Genomic DNA, 20255 nt, shown 5'->3' on the forward strand with positions numbered 1-20255 from the left:
CTCCCCCTCTTTCTCTCCCCCTCTTTCTCTTCCCTTCTCTACCCCGCTCTCTCGCGCTTTCTCCCTCTCGCTCCGCTCTCGCTTTCTCTCACATCGCTCTCACCCACTCCCCTTGCCTCTCTCCAACACTCGCTCTCTCTAGCTCTCTTGCCGCTCTTCTCACCCCCTCTTTTTGCTCTTTCCTCACCTCCTTCCTCTCCCCTCTTTTCTTCATCCTCCTTCTCTCTCCTCTCCCCCTCTTGTTCTCACCCCGTCTCTCTCTCCTTTCCCCCTCTTTTTCTCACTTTCTCTCTCTCTCCTCTCCCTTCTTGCTCTCCTCGCTCTCTCTCCCTCCTCTTTCTCTCGCCCCCTCTTTCTCTCCCTCACCCCCTCTCTCTCTCGCACCCTCTTTTTCTCCCTCACCCCCCTCTCTCTCATCCCCTCTTTCTCTCTCTCGCCCCTCTTTCTCTCTTTCTCTCGCCCCCTCTTTCTCTCCCTCACCCCCTTCCTCTCTCTCGCCCATCTTCTCTCCCTCACCCCCTCACTCTCTCGCCCCATCTTTCTCTCCCTCACCCTCTTCTCTCTCTCGCCCCATCTTTCTCTCCCTCGCTCCCTCTCTCCCTCCACTCTCTCTCTTTCTCTCTCGCTCACAGCTGCCCCAATTGAGATTTCCCATGATGGAAATGCATTATTCAATTCCCTTGTTGGCTGAAAGACAAACAAAAATTGGGACATAAAGCTGTGATCCTTCCAAACATGAAAGTAGAACAGCAGTTTAAAAAATACTTGAGTTGGATCTGTGATTTCATGCTCAATAAGCATGGCAATTTAGCGCACCACATCAAATGTTAAAGCTTGTACAGCAGAAGGCTGAGCCTGTCCAGTGACTTCTGGTAATACAATATTCATTCTCTCGTAGCTTGTAGATTAATCTTCTTTTCTGCTGAACATGATGACAAGGTAAATAATGATCCAGCAGAAATATTGACTGCTGAATCTCACATAAGACAGGACAAGGAGACCCACCGGAAATTTAGTTTAGAAAGTAGTTTTGTTTCCTGTCTCATTGTATCATGCAGGTGCTTTCACTTTTTACCTTTTAATAAAGTATGTGTTAAAGGATTTTAATATAATTAAGTCTAATTTCAGTTTGTGACAAAACAAGCAAGTATAGTGTAGACAATCATTGTAGCATCTAAACTGCTGTGAAAAATATTTTCCATAACCAAAAATATTGTATTTTCAGCTGTTTGAAGCTGCTGTACAAAACCTAAAATAAAAGATGCAAAAACTAAAGCACGGGAAGCATAGAAATAGTGCACATCGAACAGATCTACCACTTCTTAGACCTGCTTTCAATGTGAATGACTGATCTATAACTAAAATGTATATGTGAATTTGGATGGTTCTACCCAAACAGTTACATGTTGCAGCTTTAATGTTGTATCCCTTGCCCTTGACTTTACAGGTCAGTACCTTATTAATTATGCTCAGTAATGTATTTTTGCTACACTATGCAAATGAGGACACTGATTTTAATTACATTGACTTTTTGTCAATATTGCTGTCTATCAGTGACTCGATGCCTCTTCAATCATTAATAGAAGCAAATTCTTATGTACTCCAAGTGGTTTGTCAATCAGCAAATTGGTAATGCAGCCTCTGAGATTGACRTTTGAGGTTAGCCAATGGAATTACATTTCAGGACCCACGGAGAGATGTCTGAATGCAGCTCCTCAAAGTGACAGGCCAAATATGAGGGGAGCGGGCCGAGTCAAACAAACGCATTTAACTGAATAGTTTTGGTTTTCCGCTTTGAGTGAAATGCAAGGCGGAGTTGCAGAGTGGAGATAGCTCTGCACTTCCTAAGCAGAACTCTCCTTTGAGAGGGGATTTGGTATGCCAAGCGTTTTAACGGTTAAAGGGTGCTCGCTCTGTGCCAACGTCAGGAGAGCGATAAATCAACACCCACCATGTTCTTTTTCGTTTTAACCTCCCTCCCCTGGCGTGAAATGGCTCTGGCAGCAATCTGGGTGCGCTGATGAGGTATTACAGCTCCCGTCCCTCCCTTAGTCAATTTAGATGCTGATGTAAAGATTTAAAGTGGGAGCAAAGATGAAAGCTTTGACAAACTGGTGACTATGTTCACCTCTCGTCTTCCTGTATCCACCCTGATAAGCTGAGACGACAGAGAGGTTGGCAAGGCCTGCTTTCACTACTGTAAGCATGTTACATTTTATGGTGGAGGTGTTATAATAAATAAGTGCTGCTATGAATGACAGCCTACTGTAAGTTTCCAGTGTTATGACAATGTGGTAGGGGTGTGAACGTTAAAATGAAATTGGGATAGTTAATGATAAGAAAAAATTCCCCCCACAAAATTTAAATCACGTTGCAGTCATCACAAAACATATTATTTGCCGTATTATACCCTAACTAGACTATAGCCTATAAAGGCCTGGGCAAAGGTATGTCATTTAAATTAAACCAGAGATGAGAAGGCGAACTTTAGGCTATTGAATTTGCAAGACAAGATATTGCGAGATACAGATTACCAAGACCGATCCGCACATTTTTTTCCGTGTGCTGGCTCGCCTGCTCTTTCTGTTCGCTAATGATGCGGGTGTCGTCTTCTTTGTCTTCTTCTTCCCACCATTGACTGGAGTGTGGACCTCAGTTCATTGTTCAATCACCCACGTGGGTATATGCTCCTAAAAACCAATGGGGAGATGGAAGAGGCAGGACTTGCAGCCCGTCAAGTGTCAAAAATAGAACCAAGTTCTATTTTAGCACCTAGGTACACAGACGCGCGAGCAGGTTGGATGAAACGATTGAATAACATGTATGTGTACATTTCAATATGTAACTAAAGCGGTGTTGTCAGCATGTAACGCTCTAACTGCTGCCCCTAGCCTCCTAGCCTCCTAGCCTCCTAGCCTCCTAGCTGTTTCATTGATGATGGGCCCTGATTTACTGGTTGAGACATCGCAAGCCGAGACATTTTTAGATACTGCATTCCATTGCGAAATACAGCTTTGATTACCAATAGTTATGCCTAGTGCACGGTTCTGATTCTGTCTGCCTGGGGGCCGACTTCCCTACACTGTGCCCCTCCCCTCTCTCCGTCCCCCACTTGATCGCAATGGAACATGTGAGTATTTGTGTTCTACGAAGTATGGCAACTAATCATTTTCCTCCGTTCCAAAAATACTGAATCTTCGGAGTCGATTCCTAGCAGAATCGAATCTTGACACAGGAATTGGAGTCGACACCCGCAGTCGACGTGCAAGGAGTCGAAGAATACATTATTTTGCAGTCTACTATCTACCACTATGTTTTCGTCGTTAGCAGTTGGAAAATGGCAGAGAAAGGCAAGCGACAGCATCAAAGTCCTGTATGGCTTTACTTTGAGAAGTTAATTGAGAAGGTATTGAAATGCAAACTTTGTGAGGTGGAATTCCGGTATAGTAAATGTGGAACAGGTGTAATGCTTAACGATCTGACAGGGACACACCTTGAGATCCAAAGCATTGATGGCAGCAGCACAGTCGCAAAAATGGCTGTTGAATGGGAAAGAATTGGGCATACTGGAATTTACACCAGCCAAGCCCTGTAGCACAATATAGAGCTGTGCCAATGTCTGACTCACATTGTCATAAGAGTGTGCGTGTGCGCGCACATTACTGCAGTTAAACGGGAGTGTGGGAGGGAGTGCACCCACCTTGTCCCCCCCCCCCCCCCCCCCCCGACTCTGGAGATTTATTGTCACATACATAGAATTCCCTAAGCTGTTTCTTTTAGGCCTCCTCCTACTGGTCCTCAGCTAACTGATTATGATTGTGACTGATGAATATTGGTCATGTGATATGTTGGGAGTTAGCACACAGGAAACAGCAGAAGAGTTGAGGGAAAATAAATACATCTTCTCTGAGGAGACTCAGTGATCTGAAATATCCGTCTGGCCCAAAACCATGGCGGCATGATAAGCATCAGTACAGGAGGAGTAGCTTGATCGAAGCCTCCGAGTCGGACGAGGCATCAGTGGGGAGTTTAATTAATGTATAAAGGTGAGGACGATCCCGGCCTGATCCACTACTGACAGTCTGAGTTGGATGCTCCTTCTAGCAGTCGCCGAATACAATCAACCGAGCAGGTTGACGTTTGTTGTCATGACTCTTGTCCTGGAGGCAGAACGGAGCAATTTCCCCTTAGATAGTCCAACTGCAAAGTAAAAAATTGTCTATTGAAAAAATGACTACAAAAATGTGCTTTTTGGTCTTAATTTGAGGTTTAGGGTTAGGCATTAGGGTTAGCAGTATGGTTAGGTTTAAAATCAAAATGTAAAATGTTACGACTTTGTGGCTGTGACAAATAGTGACCACTGCAGAGCTGCCTCCAGAACAAGATTCATGAGGAAAAAACGCTGACCTGCATCAACCGGATATACTCTTTCTTTTCCGCTGTTCCTCGATGTCACTTTGATAAATGCATGGTACAGACAGCCATCAGTCTAGTTGTCTCCTGGTCCATTTCCTCTGAAAAGTGTCACACCTGATGTTACATGTACTTATTTTTTAATTGATATAGATTCCCTCTAGTACTGATGCTGAGCAAGTGCCCTACCTTGTGTCTGAAATGTAGATAAAGTGTGATTACCACAGAGATAAAACAATAGTGACTTACCTATACAATGATTACTGTTTTGTTATCATATCAATATTGTGTAACAGCTCTAATTATATAATATGCCTCAAAATGCCATATTTTCATCCAATTCAGTTGAATTTGAGCACATTTCTGTAAGTGTTTGGACCTCCATATTTGTTTGCTTCTCCACACACACTCATAATTGCCATTTCAACCAGAATGAGCTGGTCAGGGTTGTTATAAATTGTGGCATTGTTTTGACAGGCCTGAAGAACTTGAGATTCAGAAACTAGACTTCTGAAAGGGCTTAAGGAATAGCATAAATCCTGGAGCGCTTTCCATTCGGTGTTTTATCTGCCCTCCAAAGATTAGAATTACGAGCGTCAGCTTGTGTACAGTACACGCTCCCTCAACAAAATCTCCATATTCTACTCATAAATAATTTATCATCTCTACTGGTGTTTATTTTTCAGTCTATGATGCTAATTATGCGGGATCCAATTAATTAGTCCGCATGGGCACATTGAGGGAACCTTTAGTTTTTATTGAGTTAGGCTATTTGGCCATAAATGCTTTGTCTACTTGACTGCGATCATTTAACAGTGAAGCTCAGCCAACTACGCCAACATATGGCTGGCAATTTGTTCCAATAGATATTTTTTGTGCCGCGTGTTTAGGGACTTCAGAGACAGGAAGTGAATTAACATTTCAATATGCACTGACGTTTCATGCAACATGCTGTGTTCATACATCCCAGTTGAATGATTCCATTTGTTTATTTTCTATATCTGACTCTCTCTCTCATTCCTTCTCTTTCTCTCCCTCTAACCTCGGGGAATAAAATGATGATGTGATGGAGGAAGGATTTAATGCTGCCAAAAAGTTTTCATAAAGTTAGAATGGCTGACAATGTTCCAGCCGTTTTCATTCAAGCATGATTACTCCTGGGCTACAACACCCCAGGACTTATTCACAAAACTTTCAACCATTGCCTAGGCTTCATCTTGACAGACCTTTTAGATAAGTCTTCTCCCTCCCTAAACCGGAGGAACAAAATAGACGTGTGTGTACAGCGTAGAGACTACTCCACTGTGATATACAGAGCTGACTAATGTCAACCAAATAGTGAGAAAAGGGATGCTCAAAATGGATATTAATGACTTAATGAAAACAGGCGTAGGTGAAATAACTCATCTCGGCAACCCAGAACCAGATTTAGCGTGAGGCCTCCAGCCAGCTAGAACGGACAAAATATAAGAAAACAATCTATGCCTTCAAGGACCAGTCAAGTAGATTGCACATCTATAGCTTTGAGTAATATAGCCTACCGTACTACTCACTGTAGTGTGTATATACCGAAACTCAGAGCAAACTTTAAGTTTGCTCGGAGTTGTGTTTTTCCTTTTCAACCTGGGATTTTAAAGTTGTCCTTAATATCAAATTCACATGTATTTTACACTATTATAAAACATTTGTTAAGGTTACAACAAGAGAGCAAGTCTGCCATATCATTTTTCCTAGATTAGTATACCTGAAAACCAATGTGTGCATGATTCTTTTGCATTTTAGGAGAGCACAATCATTTTAGGGAGGTTACTTGGTGTTCTATGATAATAATGAATGATTGACTGTCACCCAGTCTAGGTATATCATGCATACTACATCTGGTCCATTCTGCTGTACTGCATCTCTGTTTGATCCTTTTTTCTCTTTTGGTCTTGTGAAAAAGCCATCACCATGTAGCTAAGACCATCAGTTGGAATAAGTCTGTCAGATCCTCCATCAGATTTCGATTCCCTCCATTAGTTTCTTGTGTAATAGAGCTCGATTCGGGACATACAGAAGATGCCTTGTTGCCCCTTGCTGAAACCCCCCCTTTTCAGCTGCCAATACCCTGGGAAATATGTTTTTATCCTGGCGGACAGATGGGCAATTCGGATGATTTGAAGGCCGCTTGTGGAAGACTGACAGTAATGGGTAAATAAAAGATCGTCCGTCGAGTTGAAGAGCACTAAAGCTCATGTAAGTGTTGGCATCATAAAAAAAGATTGAAAAGCAGTAGGCTTAGTCAGAACGTTATTCTTTCCATTTTAAAAAGCACTGCTCTTTGTTGCCCATGAATTAATAAGCAAGGAAGGCCAGTCAAAGGGTTATAGGCCGAGTAGAGATGGCTAGTTCACGTCCTCGTTCCCCTCTCTCCACTTGTCTTTCCTCTCTTCAGGCAGGTGAGGTGTGCAGGTCAGCGGACTGCCGCTGAGGTTCCTTAGACGGACTTCAACTTTCATGTCATAGTTCATGATGTAGCTGGATTGCTGTTTGTATGGACGTAAAATAAAACTACAGCTCCAGCTTGCTTTCCAAAGCGCGTGACAGCACAAACCCATCAAAAGGAAGTACAGGAGGTTGAATCTCTGTCACCCCAGTTCCTGTAACAAGATGGTTCTCGACCGTGGTGAGTTTTTTGTTGTTGCCAAGAGCGGGAGTGTTCTCTCCCATGTTTTCCAGGTATCTCCTCAATGACACTGTTCAAAGTTGTAAAACTCGGACCATGCTCCAGTTAAGTGTGAATACGGTGGGGTGGAATGATGACGTACATAAAGACCACTTCTCCCCCACTTAGATGATTACTGGGGCCCTGAGTGTGTCATGTTCATCATCTCTCTTTCTTTACCACTCTCCCTCCTTTCTTCTGTTGTTTCTGTGCCCCTCTCGTGTTTCACTGTCTGTACAACTGGATAACCTGTACGAGCATGAGGTGTGAAATGGAAATGTGTTTTTTGCTTATCCCAACTCTCCGAGACACCCTTGAAGAGAGGGGTCACGGCCAGGAATCAGCTATGATTTACACCGACCCTGTAGCAATTAGGTTTAGGTGCCTTGCTCAAGGGTCGATTGACAGATCTTTCATCTTGTCAGCTCGGGGATTCGAACTAGTAACCTTTTGTGATTAGTAACCTTTTGGTTACAGGCCCAACACTCTATACATTAGGCTACCTTGCTCCCTCACTCCTTCTCTCCCTCCTCACCTCCCTCTTTCCTCCTCTCTCTCCCCTCCCTCTTTCTAACTACTCTTACATCTCTCACAGGTCCGGTCACCAATGCCCTCATCATCCCTGCCCCTGCCAACATGTTCCTGCCTGACAGCCGCCCGGGCATCCACCTGCCCGGGCATCCACCTGCCCGGGCATCCACCTGCCCGGGCATCCACCTGCCTCGCTTCAGCCGGCACCTCAACCCTCTAGTGCAGGCTGAGGGCACTGAGACTGGAGGAGTGTGCCTGTGTCTGGCCCCCCCCCACACAGGTTAGTCACAGCCCCGTAGGTACCCATGTACACAACCTAGGTTAGTCACAGCCCCGTAGGTACCCATGTACCCCACCCAGGTTAGTCACAGCCCCGTAGGTACCCATGTACCCACCAGGTTAGTCACAGCCCCGTAGGTACCCATGTACCCCACCCAGGTTAGTCACAGCCCCGTAGGTACCCATGTACCCCACCCAGGTTAGTCACACCCCGTAGGTACCCATGTACCCCACCCAGGTTAGTCACAGCCCGTAGGTACCCATGTACCCCACCCAGGTTAGTCACAGCCCCGTAGGTACCCATGTTACCCCACCCAGGTTAGTCACAGCCCCGTAGGTACCCATGTACCCCACCAGGTTAGTCACAGCCCCGTACGTACCCATGTACACAACCCAGGTTCAGTCACAGCCCCGTAGGTACCCATGTACCCCACCCAGGTTAGTCACAGCCCCGTAGGTACCCATGGTCACCACCCAGGTTAGTCACAGCCCCGTAGGTACCCATGTACAACACCCAAGGCTCGTCCTTGACTTAGGTTTGCTAAGTAGCATCATGATAGGCTTATGCTCTGTTAACAAATAAGATGGCATTGAAAGGTACAGTAATGAGAAGGTCATGTATCTAATCTGATTTTGTTGGTTGGTTGGTTATTAATAAGCAGCTGTCCCATCACTGATATCACAGGATGATGATGATAAGCAGTTTATTTACATACCTGGTGTCAATCAATCCATGCCTTAAGGGGATTAGAATTGTAAGCATATGTATAGTAAGAATATGTATAGTAAGAATATGTATATGCTTACTGTAGGTAACTTTCCTTCTCCCCGTAACCACCCACTCTAAATGAACGGCTGCAGTATGGTGACGAGACAGCTGTTTGTGCCGCACGTAATCCTAGCAGTGTCAAAATCAATTACACGGGGCTAAATGAAATGGTAATGGAGCGGTCTCTGAGTTACCTACCACCTGCTCACTCAGTTTCTACCCTTCGCGTACCACTGTGCTGGCATAGTTATCGCTCTCCCCTTCCCTCGCTTTCTCTCTCTCTGAGGTCGCTTATTTCCATAATGGCTAATCTCGGAGCTGCTGGGAATATAACTGTCGCTGAGAAATGAGCTTTTCCCCTGTGCTCCAAAAGCCAAAGAAACACAGAGAATGATTAGAAAACATATATTAATACTAATAGGAATTCCAAAAAACAATAATTCCGTCGTGCCCCCGGGGCATGGCCAACATCACAAAAATACTCTTTCTGATCGGTGCTGTGCTGTGTGCAAATGTCTCAGAGAAGGATAACTTTTTAGTTGTCCTTGTTATTTTCTTCTGGAATATGTATGCATGGGTCTGTGTGAGTGCCGAATGTGCTGCTACACTGCAGAGAGTGGAGAAGTCATTCCACTGGCACACACTGTGTTTGGCGGCGGTGGTTTGGCCCAGGGAAGAGAGAAAGAAAGCCCATAGCGAGTTGGCTGCCTGGGGTGAAGGGTCAGGGGGAGGCAGGGGAGATGGAGAGCCATAGGGGCTAGGGTGGTTCCCTTGGGCTCCTCTTGTAGGGTTGGGGTATCTCCATGTAAGGCTAATTGGACAGTTCCTCTGGGGGTAGGGGCACAGTACTTGGTTCAATGGAATATTAAGCAAATGGATAGATAACCATTCCTATCGCTATTTGCGTTTTCTTTCTCTCATTGAGGAGCAGCTGAGGGAAGGTGTCAGAGGGAAGTGTGTGTGTGTGTGTGTTGTGTGTGGTTGTGTGTGTGTGTGTGTGTGTGTGTGTGTGTGTGTGTGTGTGTGTGTGTGTGTGTGTGTGTGTGTGTGTGTGTGTGTGTGTGTGTGTGTGGGCAGTGTTTTGTCAGCGGCATGGGATTGACCTGCGAGTCCTCACACATTGACTGACTACAGCCTCATTCTGTGCACACAGTGTTGATAAGGGTGAGTATCGGGGATAGGTTTTTTTTCCCCCCAAACGTTTAGTTTTGAAACAGAAAAGCCAAAAACAACATACTTGTCTTGTTAGACAATATAAACAAAAAGGTAAGCATTTTTGCTATATACTTTTGTAGGGCTGCACAATATGGGCTTAAACATGTAATTACATATGTTTTTCAAATATTTGTGATTTTTCATGTGATATAGATCTAAACGCTTTGAATGAACTGCTGGAGTCATAGAAATATAATGACTTCTATTAAGAAGCAAAGTGGAAAGCAGAGTAAACTATAAAAATGGATGTTACACGCGGCTGAGATGTGTTTCAAAATAATGCATGCGATATGGATATTGCACATGTCAATATTGCGATTTCTATAGAAATTTGATTAATTGTGCATCACTACCCTTTTGAAAGATTTTGAGCTAGCAATCATGCCTAAATATCAAGTACGCCAAAATAATACAAAAAATGTACGGTTATTTTAAAGTTATTACAATGATGTGAAAAAAATTGAATTCCATAATGACTGGGCACTGATTTAGCTGGGATATTGTAAGGGCTATCAAATAAAGGTTTAGTGTAATACATTTTTACGTAATACAATCTCTATCATGGACTTGATCATCACATCGATGACTCGTCAAAACCACTCCATGAGCATGCATACAGGAACCACAGTGGCAGCTCTCAAAAGCCTCATAAACCAACATTTTGAAGTGCCGACTGCCAGACAGAAGCTGAAAAGTAACAATGGGCAGGATATCAGTGATAATTAGAAACATTTGAGCTACTTTGGCCTGCATTCAGCATCCACGTTCCAGATATTCTTTCGAAATTTAACAGGCCAGGATATAATCTACGAGTTTGATGCCGGGTGAGACTGTCCCAGTTCAAAATTGAGGTCTACCATGTGAAGCAGAGGGGTATACTACAAAGCAAGATCAAGAAGTTTGCCAGCTAACTTGTCTAAATATTCTAAAATCACTTGTTATTTTTTTGAAAGATGAGCTTGAAATGGGTATGGTTGAATTGACCCAAGAGCAAAAAATACATCTAGCTGGAGCTTTCATAATGAACCAGAAAATTGACAGTTATTTCTGTATATTTCTGCAAAGTTAGCTGGATAACTCCTTGATCCTGCTTTGTAGTATACCCCTCAGGTCCCTGTGGACAATCAGAGGCTGATCTACAGGGGTAGGCAGCTTGACGATGTCAGTGTTCCAGTGTCTTGCCATCAAAAAGGGTAACACTATCTACCTTAAACTCTGCTCTGTGTTAGAGGTGGCTGAAGACAACTGAGCATCATCGACTTGAGACATGAAACTCATAATGTATGAAAAGCAATCAATATACAGTACCAGTCAAAAGTTTGGAGACACCTATTCATTCAAGGGTTTTTCTTTATTTTTGCTATTTTCTACATTGTAGAATAATAGTGAAGACATCACAACTATGAAATAACACATATGTAATCATGCAGTAACCAAAAAAGTGTGAAACAAATCAAAATATATTTTATATTTGAGATTCTTCAAAGTAGCCACCCTTTGCCTTGATGACAGCTTTCCACACTCTTGGCATTCTCTCAACCAGCTTCATGAAAGTCCATACTATGTCAAGAACAACTCAAATAAGCAAAGAGAAATTACATCTGGAAAATTTCATGAACATTGAAAGTTTCTTCAAGAGCAGTTGCAAAAACCATCAAGCGCTATGATGAAACTGGTTCTCATGAGGACTGCCACAGGAAAGGAAGACCCAGAGTTACCTCTGCTGCAGAGGATAAGTTCATTAGATTTACCAGCCTCAGAAATTGCAGCCCAAATAAATGCTTCACAGAGTTCAAATAACAGACATATCTCATTATCAACTGTTCAGAGGAGACCGTGTGATTCAGGCCTTTTGTGGTCGTATTGCTGCAAATATACCACTACTAAAGATCATCAATAAGAAGAAGAGACTTGCTTTGGCCAAGAAACACGAGCAATGGACAATCTTTACTTTGGTCTGTTGAGTCCAGATTTGAGATTTTTGGTTCCTACCGCCGTGTCTTTGTGAAATGCAGAGTAGGTGAACGGATGATCTCCCACAGTGAAGCATGGAGGAAGAGGTGTGATGGTGTGGGGGTGCTATGCTGGTGGCAGTGTCTGTGATTTATTTAGAATTCAAGGCACACTTAACCAGCATGGCTACCACAGCATTCTGCAGCGATACGCCATCCCATCTTGTTTGCACTTTTTTCAACACAACAATGTTTTTCAACACAACAATGACCCAACACACCTCCAGGCTGTGTAAGGGCTGTTTGACCAAGCAGGAGAGTGATGGAGTGCTCCATCAAATGACCTGGCCTCCACAATCACCCGACCTCAACCCAATTGAGATGGTTTGGGATGAGTTGGACCGCAGAGTGAAGGAAAAGCAGCCAACAAGTGCTCAGCATATGTGGGAACTCCTTCAAGACTGATTGAAAAGCATTCCAGGTTAAGCTGGTTGAGAGAATGCCAAGAATGTGCAAAGCTGTCATCAAGGCAAAGGGTGGCTACTTTGAAGAATTTAAGAACATTTTGTTTAACATAGTTTTGATGCCTTCACTATTATTCTATAGTGTAGAAAATAATAAAATGAAGAAAACCCTTGAATGAGTAGGTGTGTCCAAACTTTTGACTGGTACTGTTCGTCAATAATAGTGAAGACATCAAAACTATGAAATAACACATATGAGTAAGTGTCCAAACTTTTACCTGTTACTGTATATTGGACCAAGGGCAGTTTTTCAGTATCACTAAATGTTTTGTATTAAATGTTAAACTTTTTAAAAAGCATGGCCTATTTGAAATGTCAATTAAATAATTACATAACCTTTATGAAACACTTAAACATTTAAAAAATTAATGATGGCCCCAATTTAAAATACTGGATTTATAAAATGGTTCAATCTAAAGCAGCCTGGAATTACAAATGTTAAAAATAATAATAAACTAACATTTACTCAGTTGAGCAGTGCACATGAAGAAACAAAAGGCAATATAAATGGTATTTCATGTTTGAAAATATCGCATTATTTATTCAGATTCTGTATAAATGAGTTCAGTTCAAGGCTGTGTTTCTGTAATTCATTTTATATGGCTAATTTGCTTTGACACACAAATTATACAAGTTATACATTTGAATCGATCAAGAATGGTTAATTAAGTGCTTTCCTCACCATCTTAAATAAGAATGCCCCATTCAAAAAAAATTGAACCAGGAACAGATATAGCCCTTGATTCACTCTAGACCGGACTGCCCTTGACCAGCACAAAAACATCCTGTGGCGTACTGCATTAGCATCGAATAGCCCCCACGATATGCAACTTTTCAGGGAAGTTAGGAACCAGTATACACAGGCAGTTAGGAAAGCAAAGGCTAGCTTTTTCAAACAGAAATTTGCATCCTGTAGCACAAACTCCAAAAAGTTCTGGGACACTGTGAAGTCAATTTAGAATAAGAGCACCTCCTCCCAGCTGCCCACTGCACTGAGGCTAGGAAACACTGTCACCACCGATAAATCGATCAACCGATAATTGAGAATTTCAATAAGCATTATTCTACGGCTGGTCATGCTTTCCACCTGGCTACCCCTACCCCGATCAACAGCCCTGCACCCTCCACAGTAACTTGCCCAAGCCTCCCCATTTCTCCTTCACCCAAATCCAGATAGCTGATGTTCTGAAAGAGATGAAAAATCTGTACCCCTACAAATCAGCTGGGCTAGACAATCTGGACCCTCTTTCTAAAATTTTCCGCCGAAATTGTTGCAACCACTATTACTAGCCTGTTCAACCTTTCTTTCGTATCGTCTGAGATCCCCACAGATTGGAAATCTGCCACGGTCATCCCCCTCTTCAAAGGGGGAGACACTCTAGACCCAAACTGCTACAGACCTATATCTATCCTACCKTGCCTTTCTAAAGTCTTCGAAAGCCAAGTTAACAAACTGATCTCCGACCATTTTGAATCCCACCGTACCTTCTCCGCTATGCAATCTGGATTCAGAGCTGACCATGGGTCACCTCAGCCACGCTCAAGGTCCTAAACAATATTATAACCGCCATCGATAAGAGACAATACTGTGCAGCTGTATTCATCGACCTAGCCAAGGCTTTCGACTCTGTCAATCACCACATTCTTATCGGCAAACTCAACATTCTTGGTTTCTCAAATGACTGCCTCGCCTGGTTCACCTACTACTTCTCAGACAGAGTTCGGTGTGTCAAATTGGAGGGCCTGTTGTCCGGACCTCTGGCAGTCTCTATGGGGGTGCCACAGGGTTCAATTCTCGGGCCGACTCTTTTCTCTGTATACATCAAGGATGTTGCTCTTGCTGCTTGTGATTCTCTGATCCACCTCTATGCAGACGACACCATTCTGTATACTTCTGGCCCTTCTTTGGACACTGTGTTAACCAACCTCCAGATGAGCTCTCTCTCCAACTCTCCTCCTAAATGCATGCTCTTCAACAGATCGCTACCACACCTTCCCACCCGTCCAGCATCACTACTCTGGATGGTTCTGACTTAGAATATGTGGACAACTACAAATACCTAGGTGTCTGGCTAGACTGTAAACTCTCCTTCCAGACTCACAGTAAGCATCTTCAATCCAAAAATAAATCTCGTAAAAATGACTATCCTACCGATCCTCGACTTCGGCGATGTCATTTACAAAATAGCCTCCAACACTCTACTCAGCAAATTGGATGCAGTATATCACAGTGCCATCCGTTTTGCCACCAAAGCCTCATATACTACCCACCACTGCGACCTGTATGCTCTCGTTGGCTGGCCCTCGCTTCATATTCGTCGCCAAACCCACTGGCTCCAGGTCATCTACAAGTCTCTGCTAGGTAAAGCCCCGCCTTGTCTCAGCTCACTGGTCACCATAGCAGCACCCACCCGTAGCACGCTCTCCAGCAGGTATATCTCACTGGACACCCTCAAAGCCAATTCGTCCTTTGGCCGCCTTTCCTTCCAGTTCTCTGCTGCCAATGACTGGAACAAACTGCAAAAATCACTGAAGCTGGAGACTCATATCTCCCTCACTAACTTTAAACACCAGCTGTCAGAGCAGCTCACAGATCACTGCACCTGTACATAGCCCATCTGTAAATAGCCCATCCAACTACCTCATCCCCATACTGTTATGTTTATATTTATTTGCTCCTTTGCACCCCAGTATCTCTACTTGCACACTCATCTTCTGCTCATCTATCACTCCAGTGCTTAATTGGTATATTGTAATTATTTCGCCACTATGGCCTATTTATTGCCTAATCTTACCTCATTGCACACACTATATATAGACTTATTTTTCATTGTATTGTTGACTGTATGTTTGTTTATCCATGTGTAACTCTGTGTTGTGTTTGTGTCGCACTGCTTGCTATCTTTGCCAGGTCGCAGTTTTAAGAGAAATGCTCGCACACACACACACACACACACACACACACACACACACACACACACACACACACACACACACAGAGAGAGAATTGTCATTCAACCACTTCTGGACATGGCCTGTGCACCTTCTTTGATTGTATGTTTTCTCTCTCCTTAGGCCCTAAAGGAGACCAAACTATACTCCCTAATGACTGCCGTAACAGACAAGGTAAGTGGGCAGGTCGATGCAGAACGTACGCCATTAAACAATACAGTGCCCCTTAGATGTTATTTCAAAATGTTATCTGTGCATTGGTCAACATATTTAGGAGTTCCCTATTAAGATTAGTGAGCAGGTCAACATCACTGCAGGGGGTCATATGACTTGCGATTATAGAGCATGTTCTAAGGGTGTTAAAGATGTAATATAACTGCTGTGTAAATGTTACGTATGCGTAGTCGCCGTAGGTTAACATTCTCAAATTCTATTGGTCACATACCCATATTTAGCAGATGTTATTTCAGGTGTAGCGAAATGCTTGTGTTCCTAGCTCCAACAGTGCAGTAGTATCTAACAATTCACAACAATACACAAATCTGAAAGACTGGAATTAAGAAATATATAAATATTAGGACGAGCAATGTCGGAGTGGCATTGACTAAATACAGTCGAATAGATACTGCTTTTCTCATCTCATATGAGTATACTGTGTGTAAACATTATTAAAGTGACTAGTTAAAGTGGCCAGTGATTCCATGTCTATGTATATAGGGCAGCATCGGTTGCTGTAGGGGTCCTGGAGGGCATGCAGTGTGCCACTGGTGATGCTTTGGGCAGACCGTACCACCCTCTGGAGAGCCCTGCGTTTGCAGGTGGTGCAGTTGCCGTACCAGGCAGTGATACAGCCCGACAGAATGCTCTCAATTGTGCATCTGTTAAAGTTTCTGAGGGTCACCTTGCCACAGGCTCAGCTGAAGGCTCTTCATTTTGACCCTTGAACTCCTCACAGCATTGCTTGCACTTTACTCACCGACCTCTCCAAAGGCCACGAGAAGAAAATACAGCTGCGATTAGTCTATCGGTTAGACAGGGTTGCCAGTTAGAATCCCAAGTCTGATGGGGAAAATTCTGTTGAAGTGAGCTGGCAACTGGAGGGTTGCTGTTATCGAATTCTAGATGCCATTGTCTGTCGTTGTGCCCTTGAGCAAGGCACTTAAACCCCCACAACAACTGCTCCACCAGTGTGGCAGCCCTCTGCTCCTACCTGTATGTGTCTTTCAGAAGGGTTGGGATAAAAAATAAGTCACATTTCAGTTAGACCTTGTGTACAATTGATGAATAAAGTAATCTTAAACTTATACAGTGACCCGATGCCAGCGCGTATATACTTACACAACTTTAATCTGCTTTGTATTTATATTTTTGCTATGTAATACTGGTATCGTCACTGCCCTACCGGCTATGGTGTCAGGACACAATATTGTAATATTGTCCTTTGCTATCTGGGGACTTGGTATATCCATCCTTCTCATATCCTTTCTTAGGAAATCATCCTCTCCTTAGCTATCTGGAGATCAACAACTAAGTGCAGGAGTATCACTTTTGAGTGGCAGATTGTGACAGATTGTGCTTTTAAAGCCAGGGTCTGCTTTGTTGGGACTGTATCTTAGTACATCCCTGTCCTGGTGGCAACAGCGACAGCAGCAGCTCTCCCTGTCCAATCATGGGCACTATCCAGCTGCTCCCTTCTGGGCCCCCTGCTCCACCTTGGGCTCTCTAGCATTCCTCTCTGACCCTCGCCAACACGGCCCTTCACATCACGGGTCTGTGGCTGGTGATGGTGGATTGCTTGCCTGTTTCTCTTCTGGAATTGATTCTGACCCCATAAGCCTCCATACCAGATCCCGCACTGGGAGGTCCAATGCAGTTGTATAGCTTTTAAAAAAATGTTTGGAGAGCATTCTGACGCAAAATGTTTTCCATGCATCACACAAATGGGTTTTACACATTGGCAGTGGATAGGGAGATTCACCCCTAAACAATGTAACGTACTTTGGAACCTATTGAAAGGCGCTATATTACTGCAACCCATCATTATTACTCTTATTAAGTCTATTGTTGAATTGGCACAGCACATCTGTCATGAGATGTCTCTTGCTCACTCTCGACCAGCGCCCGGATGCAGTGTGTGGTCATGCGTGTGCGTAATTGTGTGCCAGTTAGGAGTGTGTTGGTGTTTTTCGTGGAGGGATTTGTCAGCTAACTAGACGAGGTCACCATCAGAAGCACCTTATCCCTGTGCTCAGCAAGCCGCTTACGACTCCACTACTCGGCCTCCCCGAGTCCCAATTGCACTTAAGTAGATTAGTCTCACTCCTTCCAAAAAGGGAGAGCAGCCCTCGCTCGCTCCCACAGGCGAGTCCAAAGCCCCCAGCCCGGCACGTCTTCACCCAATAAGGCATTCCAACAAATAAATCAAATTAAGACAGGCAATAGAGTTCTCCCCTCCGCTCTTTAATCTGAGAAGTGTATGCATCCAGCGGCTGCCTGCACTGCGGAATCGGACACAATGGTAAATGTCAATATTTGCCTCGGTGAGATTAGGGAGGTTTTTCCAATGGGATTTCATATCCCTCAACCCAAGCCTTCCACTCACCGCCCTGGCTTCGGACTCCCAGCACCGGCAGTGGGCTTTCCGTCGGGAGCGGGTTTATTCTTTGCCAGATTGTAGTCCCACTGGAAATTAATTCCCCCGCTCATTTGTACACAATCGAGCATTTGACACCAAACACAATACATTACCTATAAATATTGGAGAGGTTTCATCCTTTTGTCGATTTGGAGACAGTTGGTCTATCAAAGAGTCGCTGTTTTAGAATCCACTGGGACTTGATACCTGAGGTGTTAGATTGAAATGTTCTGTGTCTACAAATATGTAGTTGCTTAACCTCCATATGGATCTCTCCCTCTTTACACTCTCCCCCCCCCCTTTTATTCTTCTTTCTCTCCGTCTTCTGTTAAACCCACAGTGTGTGTTTGGCGATGGTGAGAACAGCAAGCTGCGCGTGTCAGAGCTGGAGGAGGAAGTGAGGACGCTGAAGAAGGTCAACAAGGACCTGTATGACTTCTCCACACAGCTCCTCACCAAGCCCAGCTAGAGAAGAGCCTGGCCATGGTTCCCCGTCCCACCAGCAGGGACTCTACTGGGGGGGGTGACACTGCAAGCCCCCTTCACCACAGACCGGTAGGCTAGGCAAAGATAAGTTAGTATGTGTCATTCATATAGTTTGTTTTGTAAGGGAGAGAGTACATTCAACAGGACCTGGGGTGCAAAAGTTGTACCATGGACCATATTGCCTTTATCATGATCCCTCACCATATTTTGGATAAAGGATTTCATTTAAATTGACATGAAGAAAACATGCTCACCTTTTTTTGTGCTACACATGTTCAGTGTTAGCCACAGGATAATCGAAGTAGTGTAGTGCAGCCAGACTCAGCAGCATAATTGATCTTAGCCCTATATCGACTTAACAGAAGCTCCAGTCCCTTGACAACCTCAATTTACAGCCCTGTTCCTTCACACTCATCACCACTGCCTTTAAGCCCAAAAATTCCATCAGCCAAAACGGGTATAACAGGATCCAGTTATTGCCCTCTGACTTTTTGTCCTCTGTCATCCGGCTAACCCAGTAAGAATCCCCCAAACTCTTAGTTTTCTATACGGACGCATTCTCCCAGCACTTAAGCGTTCAACCAGGTTAGGGCTCTACAGTGTGACCATTTTACTGCGCCTAAATATTTTGCTGTGCAATCTGGAATTTATATTTTATTTATGAGCACCAGTGTGCCCAGAAAAATTTAGGATTCTAGCTTTAATATCTGAAATATTTTTCATTGTGCTCTTAAATTTCTTTGTACGCCTACATTTTTTCTACTGCAGCTAATAGATTGGATGGATTTGTGTGACAATGACCTGTTGTGCCCCCAGGTGTTTAGCATRGAACGAGATTGTTCATTTCTGTCACAAAATGGGTACAGTATGATCGCCATGGTTGGTAGGTACCCTTCACGCTATCTCTCAAGCAGAACTTTAAACCTCTCATTAAAATAGAAAGAAAATGGTGGTGTTAAATAGGGAACAGTGGAGTGTTTGATTTACCCTGTGGAACTAGCCAGAAGTCTGTGAGTTTTGTTTTTCAGCTTACAATACCTGTAGAAAACATGGATTTGGTTGTGTAGAGCTGCTGGGCAGTGTACAACTGCAGAATGGTTTTCTTTTCAGAATCCTTCAAAAAGAAACACACAATTAACCACTGTCAAAAAGGGAAGAGTTTGAGCTCTGAAATCGCCCTTCCTCTCATCACTGCTAATTCTCCACGGAGGGCACTATGTTAGAGGCAGCCACATAGAAACAGCTGTTGGTTTTATCCTCTTTTTCTCAGTTGTCCTGCTTTGATGAGATCTAAAAAATAAAATGGGTCCTGTATTTGTGTGTGCCTCTTCGGTAGAGAGAGGGAACTGCTAAGAAGCCCTCCTGTGTAGAGAAAGCCCTGGCTTTAGAACTTCAGCCTCTGTTCACCAAGGAGAGAGATGACTTACACACACCCCAACGTTGACTCCCATTAACTCACTGTTGGGGGGTGGGGATCAGGTCAGTGAGATGGAGCTTTTGAGGACCTTGATCACAGATTAATCAGAGAGTCCAAGGGTTGACAGTGAAGAGTGTTCAGTGGGGGGATTACGTGTTCCAGTAATGAAGACAACAAGACCAACTGGATTTGTACTTTTTTTGTGTTGTGTATTCTCCACAATAAGTGTTTTTGTATCTTTCTGAGAACATGGGAAATAAAAACATAAACTAAATCTGCACATTGTTCCTTCTTGGCCCACTTTTTGCAATTGATCCACTGTTAAAGATTAGAAAGTGTACCTCCTGGATGCTTAATAAAATGATGCAAGTATTGAAA

General features: G+C 43.7%; 1 pseudogene; it reads left to right on the forward strand.

The window, feature by feature from the left end:
• Positions 1-19763, forward strand: part of LOC112068597 (WD repeat-containing protein 18-like) — an 81068-nt pseudogene extending 61305 nt beyond the window's left edge.
• Positions 19764-20255: the final 492 nt, after the last annotated feature.

Source organism: Salvelinus sp. IW2-2015, unplaced genomic scaffold (assembly GCF_002910315.2).
Source record: "Salvelinus sp. IW2-2015 unplaced genomic scaffold, ASM291031v2 Un_scaffold588, whole genome shotgun sequence".
NCBI lineage: Eukaryota > Metazoa > Chordata > Actinopteri > Salmoniformes > Salmonidae > Salvelinus > Salvelinus sp. IW2-2015.